Source organism: Battus philenor, unplaced genomic scaffold, assembly GCF_028537555.1.
Source record: "Battus philenor isolate CCGP_79_NKW_IND1 unplaced genomic scaffold, ilBatPhil1.0.hap1 SCAF_30, whole genome shotgun sequence".
Lineage (NCBI taxonomy): Eukaryota > Metazoa > Arthropoda > Insecta > Lepidoptera > Papilionidae > Battus > Battus philenor.
The window spans coordinates 737,549-754,876 of NW_027181694.1; the positions used below are offsets into that span (position 1 = coordinate 737,549).

General features: G+C 33.3%; 1 protein-coding gene across 5 annotated transcripts in view; it reads left to right on the forward strand.

The window, feature by feature from the left end:
* Positions 1-879: 879 nt before the first annotated feature.
* The window catches only part of Mgat2 (alpha-1,6-mannosyl-glycoprotein 2-beta-N-acetylglucosaminyltransferase), a 77,045-nt gene continuing 60,596 nt past the window's right edge, over positions 880-17,328 (forward strand). For all 5 annotated transcript variants that reach the window (XM_068771083.1, XM_068771086.1, XM_068771084.1 and 2 more), the window contains exon 1: positions 880-1,261. The gene's annotated coding sequence lies outside the window, so the exon portion shown is untranslated. The remainder of the gene's footprint in view (positions 1,262-17,328) is intronic.

A 17,328-nucleotide genomic window follows, 5' to 3' on the forward strand; every position in this document is an offset into this window, starting at 1 on the left:
TTTACAATAGTTAAACTTCCACAATTCGCATTATTAACTGACTTTTTAAAGTTTATTTCAGTTTTAGTATTTTGACGCATAGGATATATTAGCGGTATTAATTGTAATCCACCAAGTATCTTACAAGCATTGCCCACTAGTATATTTTTTGTATCTTCTGGATTTCCAGTCTAAATTTCGATTACTATGTAAACATTTTTATACTCGTTTGTAGCAACGATAATATTAAATAAATTAAATTTATTATAGAAACTTAATAAATTTTTTCGTTTACTAATTACGTAATTATTATTTTAACTTGAATATAAACCATTACACATTATCAGTGGTGTACCTAGAACTTTTGCCGCCCGGGGCGATCTCCAGTTTGCCGCCCTTTCTATTATATGTCAATCAAATAGTAATAGGTTTTTGAGTATAATATAAAACATTAGACTTATTAGATATTAAACTTATAATAATCATTTATTATTCAAGAAAGAAAATAAATTTGAAATGAAAAAGTTGCTTTTACAACTATAAGTAAATATAAAAAATGCCGCCCCTAGGTAAGTGCCGCCCGGTGCGGACCGCACCCACCGCCCCCCCCTAGGTACGCCACTGCACATTATACAGTGAAGTAATAGATTAGAAATAGTGTTATAGATATCAAACATAAAGAAATGTTACATGAGAACGTTGTAAAAGTAAACAGATATTGTTTATTATTACTAGAAATGGTTTATTTTAAATACAGGTTAATTATAGAATTTTTAACGGAATGAAACAGATTAAATATGTAGTACGAATTATATAATAATTAATTGCTGTCGGCTAATCTTAGTGTATCGTAGTGATAAACACTAAGCGATAAATGTCAGTTTGATATCAGATATACAGTGTCGGTGGGTGGAGGTGCGCGTTATTTCATTCCGTAATAATTTTAATTATTCATTAATCTCAATTAAACATGGCTTGAGTGACGGTGTGGCCTAAATTAGATATTTTCACGAATTAAACCCCACACCCGATTATGAACAAGTTAAATGATTGAATAAATTAACTTTTAACTGAACCATCAGATTTTAATCGATACCTGTGTCATATTAGCAAATAAACAACAGTATACTTTAGTTTGCATATATTTTGTATATAATGTGGTGCTTCTGTCTGTGATAGTGCGAATTGACTTTATTATACAAATATATATTTTAATTTAGCTAATATAACTTGGAAAGATAATATTGAAGACAGACATGATATAGAAAATCAACATTGATTGGTAAGTTTTATTATTTAGTAAACCACTTAAGTTTATCAAATAACTGACTTACATATAAATGCACTTATAATTCCTAATTATTTTTGAATTATTATCATGTATATTATAGCATAATATTACGTATAATTACGTAATATTTTTATTTAATAATTTTTAAATATTATAATAGTATTTTTAGACACCGAAATGTGTTTAAAATACAATATAGAAGATAAATATTCATGTGTTTTTAATTATTTTACGTACATATAAATTCTTATATAATTTGTAACTTTTTTATATTTATATTTAAAAAATCTTACGTAATTTCCGGAGCTTTTTTAAATTAATTTTATATGATTTTTATATGAAAATATCAATATTTTATACAAATAACAGTAAAAAACGTTAACATGTTATTATGTATTTTTATATAATTCTTAATTTTCTCATTTTAACATTATATATACGTATGTAATATATGTGTTTTTTTTAAATAATTTTTAGATAGAAACAATTGTATAAGTTGTAAAAATCATTTTCAAGGACAAAATAATGTGTTTAACTTTAAATATCTCAACAATCACAATTTTTTTTTGCAATAATTTTGAAAATCAAATCAATAATTACGTAAATATAATTTTACGTAATTATTGATTTGATTTTAAAATAATTTTAAAATTAAATTATGTAGATATTTTAACACCATGTGTTAAAATAACAATATTGAAGATAAATCATACAAGATAAATAATTAAATAGTTAAGATGTTTTGCATTAATATCACATAAATAATTACGTAATTATTATTTTTTTTTTCATTTAAACAAATAGATTTTTAGTATCAATGACTTTTTTTTTAAATGACATGTAAAATGAGATTTATTTAAAACTATTCAATAATTTACTTGTTTATAAATACTTACATAATACATAATTTTTATTTATTAATTTTAAACTAATTCTGAAATTTTTTTAATGTGGGAAAGAGATAGATTTTAAAGACTAATGACACAAATAATCATTGCAAAAATCTTCCATTAAAATTATATTTTTTTTTATAAGAATGTTTTAAGAGTTATTAGGAAGATTATAAAATTAAGATATATGAAATTGGTATAGTTAAAGTATGACCAATAGAAATATGGTAAAAATTGCATTTATATACAGGTGAATGATAAAGGTAAAAAAGTGGTGTATGTATAGTTAATTTATCGTTAAAGGTTAAAAAATGTCCCCTTGCCATGTTTTTCCGTGTTGGGTAGACCCCCTACTTACCTGATATTGATTTCCTGTAAATTTCTAACTGTAGTGAAGTTTAGTGTTAAAAACTTAAAGTAAAAACACATGTTAATTTATACATTTATTAATTGAATTTAAATTAAAACTACTCAAAATAAAATTTTGTATCTGTTATGTAAAATATATGTAACATTAAATAAACATAAAGTAAACTATAAATAAAATAACATAAGCAATAAGTCAATATTTTTAGTACGAAGGATAAACCTGATGCTTTAATTATAAATTACTAAGAAATAAATAGCACTATCCTGGACCCCCATTTTCATTTCATGGACCCCCAAATTTTTTTTCGCTGACATAGACCCCTTGCAGGTTGTCATAGACCCCTAGTGGTCATTGTAGACCATTTTGGGAATCACTGCTCTGAAATATGGTACATTTATTTTTTAAAGTCTGCAAGGAAAGATTGTAAAATTTCATAAAATCAAGACTTCTACGAAGTTAATACAAGAATATGCATATCTTATTCTATTGTTTAACTTATCTAATAGTCGCTTATGGGACTCTTGAGTCTGAGCTGGTACTCTGGTGAGCAGCAGTTCCCCCGGAGCCTGACCCAGAACTGATGCTATGACCATCCGATGACCCTTTTTGGAAGTGACGTTGGATGTTTTCATAATTTTTCCAGACAGTGTTATTTAGGAAAGTCTAGAAAACAGATATGACTTCTTAACTAGTATGAACATTATTGTAATAATCCATCTGCTGTTTTTATTACAATATTATCATTATGTTATATAATGTTTTTGAAACAATATTTATATAGGGTGTACCATATTATAATTGACAAAAAATTACCTATGTTCAAATAGACTTATCTGTGCTTATTGAACTTATCTACATCAGTTTTTCTAAACATATTTTGTGCCATGCGCCAACTTATCCTTTCTAAGATTCTTACATCCCCCTGTGTAACATATATATATTTTTATAATTAAATCAAAAGTGTTAAACTCATGTCAAATTCACTTTCAAATTGTCTACCTGTGCAACATGGACCCTGTTTTAGAAAAGACGTATAAATTATTAAAATACCAAAAACTATACTCCGTTGATTAAAGACCATGGGTAACTGGAGGGGTTTCGAAAGTTTTTCAAAACTAGACATCGCTACATGAACTTTAAATTATGTTGGCCACTGATTCCAATCTAAATTTTTCAGAGAAGAACTCGGCAAGAATGTCTTTAGGCGTTATTTACTTTTGTTTTTTCATATATTAAACACCCTGTAGATGTTTCTGGAGTGATAACCATTGTGAATGTAATCCATTATTTTTTTATCCTATTTTAGATAATCCATTTATGAGGCGCCGAGATAAACAAATGGTGTTTGAGTTTATGATTGTGTGCATATCATATCTGTTTATTGATATACAAGCTTTGCCTATGACTGTCCACATGAAATTTTACAAAATAATTTTTAGTTCTTTTTTCGTTAAGATTTTTTCCAAAAAAATTAGTCAAGTTACTTCTTATTACATCTGCTACCAGCCAGTATAAGTCCCGTCAAAATAGGTACAGACATTTGAGAGATTAGCTGGAACAGACAGACAAACAAAAATTAATGAAAAATGTGATTTTGATACATGTACCATATATATTCATATGCAGTTAGAAGCGATTATTTTAATATTGCAGATAGACACCTCAATTTAATTTATCTAATATATAAAATTCTTGTGTCACAGTCTTCGAACTTGAACTCCTCCGAAATGGCTTGACCAATTTTTACCAAATTTTACATGCGTACTCAGTATGTCTGAGAATCGGCTACTATCTATTTTCCATACCCCTAAGTGATAAGGGTGGTTCACCCCTAAATTTTATTTTTATTTTTTTAGACAATTTTTTTGGTTTTTATTTTATTATGATACAGCATACAAAAATACATACAAACCTAAATTTTCACCCCTCTACGATCAACCCTTATCTTACATTTGTTAATTAAAAACTTTATTTTTTTTTTGCAAAACAACGTTGATTAGCTAGTATGTATATATTAATCTTGGACTAGTTTCAGTCTTTTGTTATATATCTATCCATTTTAAATCAAATATGTTCTCTTGTATGTATCAAGAAGTAAGAAATCATATATAGGTCTAAGTGTACATATATCTTTTCTTCTGAATGGATTTCCTCTCAGTGTTAGAGAATCGGCAAGCCAGTATATGTTTAAAAAGGTTCAAGATCTTCATATATATATATACACATGTTTATATAAAGTATGTTTGTAAAACTAATTTTTTTTAGATCCTTTATAGACAAAGCATTCAATCTCTATCTCACCTTATGTTAAGTGATGACAAGGTCTACAACTTTACATGCTTGCCTAGATATCTATTCACTCTTGTCTTGAATATCTCTAAGTTATAGTTGACTTGAGACTTGGCTGTTCTCACTATAAAAGTATTTACAAAACGCTTAGTGCGAGTGGTAGGCGTTTCAACTGCGTATGGATTTCTTGAATCTACATGTCTTGTCTGATGGAAGTTAGATGTGGGGAATTATTTGGTGTAATTCCACCGCATACTCTATAAAATCTTTGTAGCTTCACACTCACCAAAGCATCATCACCAATCAGCTACTTGTGTCGTCTCTGTTATTAAATTAACATTTTGATTACATTCCATCACCTGTCCAATAATTGTCTCTGTCTTGGGTTGACTGGTAGAGAATGCTGTCAGCATCTAAATGGTAAAAGAGCACTTCCTTCGCTTATATACATATATATGTATATGCAAGTATTCTTGTATATATGTATGTGTGTATAGTAATGTTTGTATATGTATGTATGTACACCCTAAACTGCCTTCTTCATGTCTCTCGTCTCCATCAAAAGATTGTCTGGTAGAGATCGTCTAAAGCAATAAGAAATCTTGTACCATATGACTTGTTTCTATTTTTTTCTACTTATTATCTATGCTGTACAAAAATAATATAAGTTGCACAATATATCTTAGACCATACTTAGTTTTAGATTAGTAAGGAATAATGTACCAATATATTGTGAATGCTTTTGACAAAATATTAACAACTGTAATATAATAAAATATAAAGTAATGCTAGTGGTATGGGGTCTTTTTTTTTTTTTTTGGTTGGGGAAATCTTCTGGTATTCAAGATGCCCTGCCTCTGGGGGGAGGACAGGGGTATGTGGGATTCCTACCCACTAAAACCCCCCCCCGGTGGTCGCCCTCTGCGCTAAACGGGGGACCGCGGTATCTCCCGGTCAGGGATCGCCACGCGGTCTTCCCTCGCGCCGTGCTATTTTTCGATAGCCGGTCCCGGGGTATGCGTGGATACGCTACCCCCGAAACCCTTGTGATACTATCACGATGGTTCGGGACCACGTCGAACCATCGTCCGCCTCAGAGCCGCCGAAGCTAGTGAGAGTTTAGGGCCCCCACCCTAAACTCCCGCGACTCCGAAGGCCCCGTTTATGGTAGGGGAGTACCATTCACCGGAGGGCCGTCGCGAGGCACGTCTCTGCGCTGACGGCGTCGTCTCCGAGCGGGATCTGTCCTTTGCCGATCCCGTTCGGCTGCCTCCTTCTGGACCATGACGGTCTCACAAAAAGAGCCCAAGAGCTTAGCGCGCCACGTCGCGAGCGCCCTGCGCCGTTCCTGCCGTCTGACCGCCTCGAGCACACAGTTCGGCTCGCACCCTCGCATCCGACTCCGCTAGAATGTCCAGGGGCGGAAAGCGCGCCAGGACTGTCGCCGCCTCGAACGATATCGTGCGATATCCGCGTACGATCCGTATGGCCATCCTCCGCTGGACGCTGTAGATCTTAGTTCTACAGCGTCGAATCGCCAGCCTTTTTGCCCACACGGGCGCCCCGTACAAGGCTACGGACCGTACGACCCCTGCATAGAGGCGGCGGACTTCCTCCGTGGGTCCCCCGAGATTAGGCAGCAGTCTATGCATGGCACCCGCTATCCTCTCAATCCGGGGGACGAGGCGATCGAAGTGCTCTTCGAAGCCCCAGCGACTGTCCAAAGTGAGGCCGAGGTACTTCATGTACCGCCCCACCGTGACATCGTGCCCACCGACGCGAACGCGCGAGTCGGGAGGTTCCCTCGTTCGAGGCAACCGGTGGAACCATAGCGCCTCGGTCTTGTTTGGCGCTATTTCCAACCCCAGCCCGCGTATTTTAGCGACGACGACTTCCGTCCCAAGCTCGGCGAGCTCCCTGGTCCTCTCGAAGTTGTCTCCGCTGGCGACTACCAGCGTGTCGTCGGCGTAACAAACGACGCTCACGCCGGCGGGGAGACTGACTTGCAGAACCGCATCGTACGCGAGGTTCCACAAGAGTGGTCCTAGGACCGACCCCTGCGGCACTCCGCTAGTGGTATGGGGTCAAGTCATATTGACAATTGAATGCGGGTACATGGTTTTTACACCCCTATTGATAGACCCATCTGTACTATATTCCATAGAGGTGCAACTATGGGGTTTTATAAACACCATGCGTACCACAAAGTTTTTTTTTTTTAATATATCTTATTACAGCATCCAAATTTAGATACTAGATGTGTGGAATTAGGTTTGTTGATTTATTTAAATCAGAGTTCCCCAAACTTTTTTGTGTCGTAGACCCCTTGCCTTGGTTTTCCGTGTTGGGTAGACCCCCTACTGATACTGATTTCCTGTAAATTTCTAACTGTAGCGAAGTTTAGTGTTAAAAACTTAAAGTGAACACATGTTAATTTATACATTTATTAATTGAATTTAAATTGAAAATACTCAAAATGAAACTTTGTATCTGTTATGTAAAATATATGTAACATTAAATAAACATAAAATAAACTATGAATAAAATAAGTCAATATTTTTAGTGAGAAGGATGAACCTGATGCTTTAATAATAAATTATCAATATTTGGCGTAAATTTTGTAAGGGTAATCTTAAATCTCCTCGGCTAATGATGTCCAGTCTGTTTCTTTATAATATTATTTATAAATAATATAAATGTTTTGATATTATAAGATAATATGATGTAAGTATATAGGTACTATCAGTGTATGTGTTGAGATCCACTATCGTGGACCCCCATTATCATTTCATAGACCCCCAATTTTTTTTTCGCTCATGTAGACTCCTTGCAGGTTGTCATAGATATAGGTCGATATAGACCACTTTGGTAATCACTGATTTAAATTGTTGATTTAATTTAAAAAGAACAACTGTTGACTTATTGGCTGACTTATACATCACCATACCAGCCTATGATAACTTACTAGATGTAATATTAAAATAACTCAGTGTTTCGAAAGTGAATATAAATGCTTAAATGAATAAATATATTTTGAGGTAATTTAATAAAAACTACAAAACAAATTGAACACCCTGTAATGTTATTTTTTGATTTAAAATATGATCATTCCATACACTCTGTGTGAATAAGAGGATGTCATAATTCTTGAGAAATTGAACAAGGAGGACTTTATATAATATGCGAATGGATGTGTGACTAAGTGTCGATGTTTAAATTTGCGTAACGTACAAAAGGTATGCACGGCATTAAATAATATATAACAATCCTTTACTATAAGCTTTCTTAGCTTGCTATCTTTATATACAACTAGGTTATGTCTGCTTATCACTAGGTTACCTGTACTCAACGCTAGGTTACCTCTACTCAACGCTAGGTTACCTGTACATATTATTAGGTTAGCAGGTGCTCACCATAATGTTACCTCTGCTTATTACTAGGTTACCTCTAATAATCAGTAGGTTACCTCTACTCATCAGTAGGTTACCTCTACTCATCTGTAGGTTACCTATACTTACCAGTGGGTTCCTTTTACTAAATGCTTTGCTACCTTTGTCTACCACTATGTTACCTCTACCTAATACTAAGTTACTTCTACTAATCAGTAGGATATCTATACTCAATGCCATGCTACCTTTGCTCACCACTATGTTACCTTTACTCAATACTTGGTTACTTCTACCCTACTCATCTGCTTATCATTACCTCAATATTACTTCTGCTCACTATTGGGTTCCTTCTGCTCATCATCGGGACATCAGTGATGAGCAGATATCACCAAAAAACTATATCTGTTCACTATAAAGGTTTCTTTTGTTCAACTGAATAAATTTACTTATGCATAGTACTTGGTTTACTATTGCGGTAATTAAGCTCATTATCAGGTTACCTCTTCTGCACAGTCTTCTACAGTAAGTCTACCTTAGGTAGCCGACGCCCATTGCGAGGTAGACGGCTTCCTAGATGATCGCCACTAAGAATGGTTTCCTCCTGCCTGCATCTAGCGATATCCTGGGAACTTGACTAAGTCCTCGGTTCAGCTAGTTGTCGCCAATCGAAAATCTTGTCCCAATGTTCGTAAAAACCAAAGTGAATGTAGACGAGAAATGATGGGTGACGTGTGAAACTATATCATACATAAATGAAAGAATTATTTACAACTTGAAACGTACCTGCGACTTCAGACGAGGAATTATTTTAACCAGGGCTTCTTAAACTATGGGTCGCGACCCCAAATGAGGTCGCGTAGCAAAATTCTGGGGTCGAGAGATTTTAATGTCAAATATTTATATATACCATTTTATAACATCACTAGAGTTGACGGAATACAGGGGACTTGCAGCGTCTAGACACGCGCAATTGTTGAAGATTTTAAACTAATATAAATACAATTTTATAATTTTTTGTGCAATTTTTAATTTTAGATTTTTGTATGTTTCTAAACGAATTATAAAACTATATATTTTCATATGTATACTAGCTGATCCCGCAAACGTTGTTTTGCAAAAAAAATTAAAGTTTTTAATTAACAAATTAAAGATAAGGATTGATCGTAGAGGGGTGAAAATTTAGGTTTGTATGTATTTTTGTATGCTGTATAATATAATTATAACCAAATAATAAAATTAAAACCAAATAATTTGTATAAAAAATAAAATAAAAAATTTAGGGGTGGACCACCCTCATCACTTAAGGGTTTGGAAAATAGATAGTAGCCGATTCTCAGACCTACTGAATACGGATATAAAATTTGGTAAAAATCGGTCAAGCCGTTTCAGAGGAGTTCAAGTTCGAACACCGTGACACGAGAATTTTATATATTATATGTGTATTGTTATCTAATAAATAAATCATCAAAAAATATTAATTTATTTTTCTTTTATATTTGTATGGGGTCGTCAAGAAACTCGCAATCATAAATGGGGTCGTGAATGACAAAAGTTTAAGAAGCCCTGGTTTAAACTAAGATCTACTTGGAGTTGATATTACGTATTGTAAATGTTAAGCGTTACGAATCGTGTTCACGGTTTAAAGTGAATAAGGTTTTGTTTGGTGCATTAAAGCCGTAAGGTTGGCAGTGCTGATGTGTAAACTTTTGTGTTACTGGAACTGAAGGTCAAGGTGTTTCAATGGAATTTACATCGGGCTCGAATTGAGACCGAATGCCGGTTCGGTAGAAAGATAGAGAAGGCAAACATCGCCTCTCTCTCTCTATCATAAGATAGAGAAAGAAGGTTTCTGCCTTATTATATATGAACTTATTAACTATCGAGGTTCTTTTATATAAATCTGTGTTAAACTTATAAGATGTGTTGTTGTGGAGTTTCTTCCTGTTTCATCTACACAACTATAACACCTTGCGAAGCGGAGTAGAAATAATAAAATAGGCAAACATCGCCTCTCTCTCTCTATCATAAGATAGAGAAAGAGTGCAGAAAAGCCTTCCTTAACTTCTACGGAACAGTAGCCAAAACAGTAATAAATAGTAACAAATGATAAGATCAACAGTGCAATACAAAAATGTGTACTAGAACTAATTATAATATTGAAAATAAGAGATATTGTATGTAACTAATATTAAGATTGAAAATGAGAGAAATAAGAGAACTATGATATATAGGTATTAAATGTAAAATTAGCTGAAAAAAAGCTGTGATATATATAAATTGTATAAATAAACTAAACTGCAGTAATTGAGGATAGACGAAAGGATATAAGAGCGGAAGAGAAAAATAGACTGAACTATTGAATGAAAGAACAGAACGTTAGAGATCGTGAAGAATGGAAAAAGTGAATGAAAATAACAAAAGGATGTGAAAAATTTAATAGAGAAAGTAAATCCGTGTTCATAAAAAATGGGGGGGGGGGGCGAAAAAAAAATGGAATTTAAATGAATGTGGATATAAATGTATATATATAACAATTAAGGCAATGTGTATATATAAAAATCAAGGCAATTTCACACAGTGATATTATTTTGCGCCACCTGTTATATATAGCCCGCTTCATACCTATTGGATATATATAGGGAAGCGTATTTAATATATATATATGTATTGTCTATATGTGTACATCGTATATCTCATTTATAGATATCCGATATGATAATCTCACGTTATATATAGTTATAAAGACATTAATAAGTTCATTATCAACGTTTAAGTATAAACGCCCACTGTTGGACTCCCACTCTATTGTATAGAACACCGGTATACTGGCAACTATTCGCCGTTGCATCAAGCTCTGAATTGTGTATTGTCTTATATCTGCATTCATTTTATATAATGACATAAAAGTCAATGTGTGAACTAACGTTCCAAATTTAAAAGTTAAAATTTTAAATTTGGAACGATTGGTGATAATTCATTTGTCTTTATTTAGACGACACGTGTTCGGAGGGTTAAAAATATATTTCTTCGAGGTGGTCGATTTTTAACGGCCTTTCCCTACCTTATTTCTTGATTTTTATTCTTACTTTCATCACAATATCTTACATTGTACAATTTTTATTTAAATTCTGTTCATATATCGACTTTTTATATCCAGCTATGGACATAAATGATTGAAGGCAGAAAGGAAGTGAAAAATGTTTAATACACGAATGAACGTCTTGAAATGTTTTGAACTTTTACGTTTGAGTTTTTAGCATAAGATAGATCTTCAACAAAGATCACGACGAAGACCGGTCTTGTTATGCCATGGTTTTATGAAATCTTGACCGGGTCATAGGTCCAGATGACCTTTTTTTTAGTTGTGTCCATCGGAACAACTATATGTCGTCTTTCAGACTGTTTACCATTGCAAGATATTGGCCTATCCCGTAGATAATTTCAAAGATAATAAATACATTTAAAAACTTTTAAGTTAAACGGTTTTTTGATACCCATAGTGTGGTGGTTGTGGAAAAATATGTACCTAATCCGCCATATTGGAACGGCGTCCATCTTGAATTTTAAATATTGACATAATCATCGTGTTTTACTAGTGTAGCCCTTTCATTTGATACCCATATTGAGGGGGTTAAGGAAAAATACGTAATCCGCCATTTTGTATCGGCAGCCATCTTAGATTTATAATGTTATTGATTTTATTATATTGTATTGTCATCTAAATTAAATGTGGGTACCAAATTTCAGATCAATCTGACAAGGGGAAGGTGGTTAAATTTCAATTTCTATTTTTGATCCAAATGAATTCCGTACAGGTCGGAACTAAATAAAACCGTTTAATAAAAAGATAAGATTCGGCTTTGTAGAACACTATCTCTTTCCCACACTTTGACGACTTACGTTTTGTCAATCGTTTTATTTTGTGGAGAAACAGAGGTCTACAAAGGTAGACTATATAAAAGCGATATATAATCTATAGAAGTTAAATAAACAATTTGAAATGAAAATATGTCTTATATAATGGCGTACTTTTATGTATTTTTATGTAATTTTGCTATGAAATAATAAGCCTATTAAATGGTGTAACCCAGTTCCAAGTACAGATGGATTTTATTTCACCGCACTGTCCGGAAACGTCACTCCATTAGGGAATTAAAAAAAAAAAAACGATCAATTTGCGCTAATTCCGCCGCCGGCTGGCAATTTCCCGCCAATGTCAAATTGTGTACAGATTAAAAAACGTGAATTTAATATCGCGTTCACAGAGTATAAACGTTTTATATTTATATTTTAAAATTGGAATTTATATATGGTTAAAACATGATAGAACAGGATGATCTAAAAAGGCGTTCAGATAAATGTGAAATAATTCTTTCTTTTGACAATTTCATAATTTTGAAGCCGACAGTATCTGTTTTAAAGATGGCATCTTTAGGCTGAAAAAAAAGATTAGTTTTCAGATTTAATTTACAGTTAAAAATATGTATAATAATGTATAGAATATATAAAAAAGCTATGCGATATAAAACACTAATATGACAGATGACATTGACGTTTAGAATGTGTTGCCAGGTTGTTAAATTTAGAAAAACCCATGCCACAGATTAAATATATGTGTATATATTACTGTGATCAAAAAGTAAATTGAGCAGGTAATTTTTTATTCCTAGGTCAGTAAGATTTTAGAAGGTTTTATTATTTTTACGTTAGCGACTTTTGGATATTTAGCTAAATTGGAAACGCAGTTTTGATACTGAGGAGATGAAAACTATATCAAAGGCCTTAAAGGCTGTACCGGTAAGGGCTGTGCAGACAGTTCTGAGGTCCGGAATAAGCGTTGGTAAAAGAACGTTTTATCGGACGGTGATTACTTTGAAGGTGATGAAATTGATTGGATGAATAAATAAAGAATTTACATTTCATTAACGAATTCAAATAATTTTTTTTTGTCCTCATATTAGAGTAAGGCTTTGGGTTTCTTTTTTTGTCAATTTAATCACGTTCGCGATCTACGCCCAACTGTGAACGTCCCACGTGGATGTGACGTGAAATTTACGTTTTATAAACAAATTCACATTACTTTTTTATCACAGTATTACATCCAATAAGTGTTTAGCATTCATAACTTACTTTGAGAATCTCCAAGGGAATGGCAGTCTTCGCACGGCTCCGTTCTGTATGGCAATCACGGAAGCTGACTAGGAGAGTTAAGCTCAAAATATTCCGGTCCAATGTGAAAACCGTGTTGCTATATGGATGCGAGACGTAAGTCACCAAAGATATCTCGCGTCGGCTCCAAGTCTTCGTTAACAACTGTCTTCGACGCATTCTCGGTATATACTGGCCTGAGAAAGTCTCCAACGTAGATCTCTGGAAACGCTGTGGTGAGATGCCGATCGACCAGCAGATCAAACGCCGCAAGTGGAACTGGATAGGCCACACGAAGGGACCCTGATCACATACCGAAGCGAAGACGTGGCCGCCCAAAGCAAACCTGGCGGACGATCACTGCAGAAGTGAAGGCAGTTGGAATGACGCGAAGCGAAGTAAAGCGCGAGGCTCAAGACCGCTCGGGATGGCGACGTACTGTGGACGCCCTCTGACCCATCTTGGGGACATTGGAATAAATGAATGGTATATATACACACACACACACATAAATATTTTAAAATACTTGTCTTAAAGTATTATAATTCAATCTTATGTAATGTCTTTGAATAAAGCTTGTAAATAACTTATAAGGATTTTTAAAGTGATCTCCAAAGAAAATAACTTCTATTCCGGAATTTTTTTAATTTTTTAAAATAAAGAATTTTATGCAGTTCAATTTGTTGCAAGTTTCTATCAAATTATGAACGTTCGTTGAACGTATAAGAAACACTGTATTCAATATCGCTAGTCGATTTGGTTCTTGATTCTCTTCTGGCTTGTTCCTGCGCTATATGGCTATATTCGTAAGTTGATGGGCGCTGTTAGCCGTTTTGGCTTTTACAGCTTCATCGGACTCACAGTTAAGACGTTCCTGCGCTTCTTTATATTGCCGCTATATCTATACATTTTGGGTAGTATAACTAGTGGGTGAGTGAACGCGCACAGATCTGCGTGTAGGTACTGCGCAAGCGAGACATGTTTGACGTATTTGTTGATTGGGCGAATCCCCATATGCTCTTGTCATTTATGTACAAAAGTGGTCACTGTGGATATCATTTTATGTGGTGATTATTAAGAAATATTAATGTATTGTATATGTTCCAAAGGATGTTATTTTACGCGTGTGTTATAAATTGGGTTGGTGTTAAAAAAATTATATATAACGAAATAGAGATATGTAGCTCGCGAGCTAAAGACAAGAAAGATATATATCTTTGCAAAAGATATAATCACTCTCCAGCGCGCGCGTTGCAATTGTATTTCTATCTCTTTATACTTGTAACGAGTTGCGTCTCGCTCAGAGTTAGAAAGAGATGGGCATATATAGCAATTTACACGTAAAAGAGAGAGACAGCTATATGCATGTTTGTTTTTAATATGTAAACTACGGATTTTCGTAACGACGACATCACGCGCGTTTAGCTTTGTTGTGCTTTATGATAAGGTAATGAAATGATTAATAGGAATATTTCACACGTTTTATTCCGCCTTACCGAGTTCTAAGTCTGAGCGAAAAGAGTCGAAGATATAAAGGATATATGTTTAGTGTTTAGCTGCCTCATTCTCTCCCCGCGCTGAGCTAAATTAGTTAAAGATATAAAAGGTTGATATATATGCCAAAATCGAAGATATATAAATCACTCTTTTCTTGTCAGGGATACATTTTGCCCATCTCTATAACGACGGTGTATTCGGATATTGCATCGTATCATGTTATTGCGTGTTATTGATTATTCATACGTTAATTATGATGACCAAGGTTAAAGGAAAACATGCGATGTGTGTTTACCATTTTCAAATAATAATTCGTTATTTAAACTGCGAAGAAATTTTTAAAAGTTTATGCGGGTAGTTCGAAATGTGATACCTTTATATGAGGGTACCACTATAAAAAATATAAGTTCAATCAAACGTCCACTGCTGGGCATAGGCCTCCGCTATACCACTCTTCCGTCGACCTCAAGGTCATCTGTGCACTTGCAAAGTGTTTAGTTTAGTGTTTAAAAATATAAAAAAAATATGTTTAAAATTTAAACATAGAAATTATTATTTTCATAGATAGGAAGAAAAAATTCATAACAATTATTTTCAAAGATTTGTTTATATAGGATATTTAATTATAGTCTGTACAATACCCGGCGATTAATATTGCACATCGACCTTTGAAAAGAGACAATCGGCAAATTTCAGCTTTGTAGAGCATTATCTCTGTCCCACATTATCTGTGTGACGTTTTGTCAGTCGTTGTATTTCGTGGGACAGAGAAAAGTAAAAACGTACAAAGAAGAAAAATAATTATCAAAAGAAGCAAATTTTGCTTGTTGTAACAGCTCCTAATAGATACCGGACTGTTACTGTTTCGTGCGACAGAGATGACGCTCTACAAAGCCGAAATTAGCCGATTGTCTCTTTCTAAAGAAAGATGTGCGATATTTATCACCGAGAATTGTAATCTATGTCGGATAAAAAAACTTAAAGAATCATTAATGTTAAGAATTTATAGTAGGGACTTTAAAATGCTAGTATTTTATTTTTAAATTGCATATATATTTTAACAAGCAGTATATATATATTTTATATAAATAAATGTCATAATTTTTCCAAAAAAAAAGTTATCTTTTTTTACGAAGCATCGATAGTCTGTGGTCCCGTGACATAGATTTCATTTTTTATCTGTACCGCGTTTGAGATTGGCGGGAAATTATTAGACCGTCACGCAATTGACACGGATTTATGTTTTTTTTTTTATTTTTTATTTAAATTCACTAAAATATATGAATTTGCTATTAAAAATATGTTAAGAAAATATGTTGTAATGAAAGATCGATGTAATTATTTGTTTATTAAATTAATAAGGCTTGAGACAAGGTATTGCAAGTATGGGGTCAAGGAAGGTGAAGTGTCGATAAATATAGAATATATATGTGTACATACATGTTTATATATATATATATATATATATATATATACTCCATAGCTTATTGACAACTAGTTCTCTATATATCTATATCAAAACTGTCGAAGCGCAGTGACATTTGGCGCCATTTTGTAAAAATTAAGTCGCGTTCACATTATAACATTACTTTTGCGCCGTCTGTTACCTGACATGTGTATACGAGTATATATGTGGTATGTGTATAATTATTTTTATCAAAGAGAATTATGACGGAAAACCCGTCGTAATTGTTTGTAGGTTATTCTCAGATTGGATTGGGTTAGCAATCTCTTTAGCTTTTGGTTAGGATGCAATAGAACAGGTAAATTTGATTTTCTATTACTGCTTCTCGTGTGTATATATATATATATATATATATATATATATATATATATATATATATATATATACACATGTATATTGATTGTCTATTTATCTACGTAAATCTCAAAGCGCATAACATTTGACGCCATTTATAAAAATTAAGTTTATATATAGACCGCTTCAAAGTGACATTGGATATATATAGAGAAGCGTATGCCCATTCCAACCGGTATTGTTGGATATATAGAGAACCGTTTGCCCAGCTGTGGGCGTACTATAATAATGATGAAGAAATTTATTAAACGCTGATTTAAAAGCGAATGTAAACTTTCTTTTGTGACATAATGTGGTAATGTTTATTTAAAAGAAAGTTTATACAAATCAAATATAAACTTTCCTTTACATAAGTCAATAGACGCTTTATGGCTATTACAATATATTTTTCAGTACATACACACACACATACTCACACGTACACTCCTATACATATAAAAAATAAAATAAAATATATATATATATATATATAGGACAGGCCTATGCCTAATGGTATCTATGGGCTGAAATGACAGTATATACGTTAGCGGTAAATTAAAAGATACAAGAATTTTATATACACAGCATATACAGGGTGTTCAATGACGTGTCATATATGTAACAGAATTATTAAGACAGTCGCAAGTTGCATCTAAGGATATATCCCCGGAATGTTA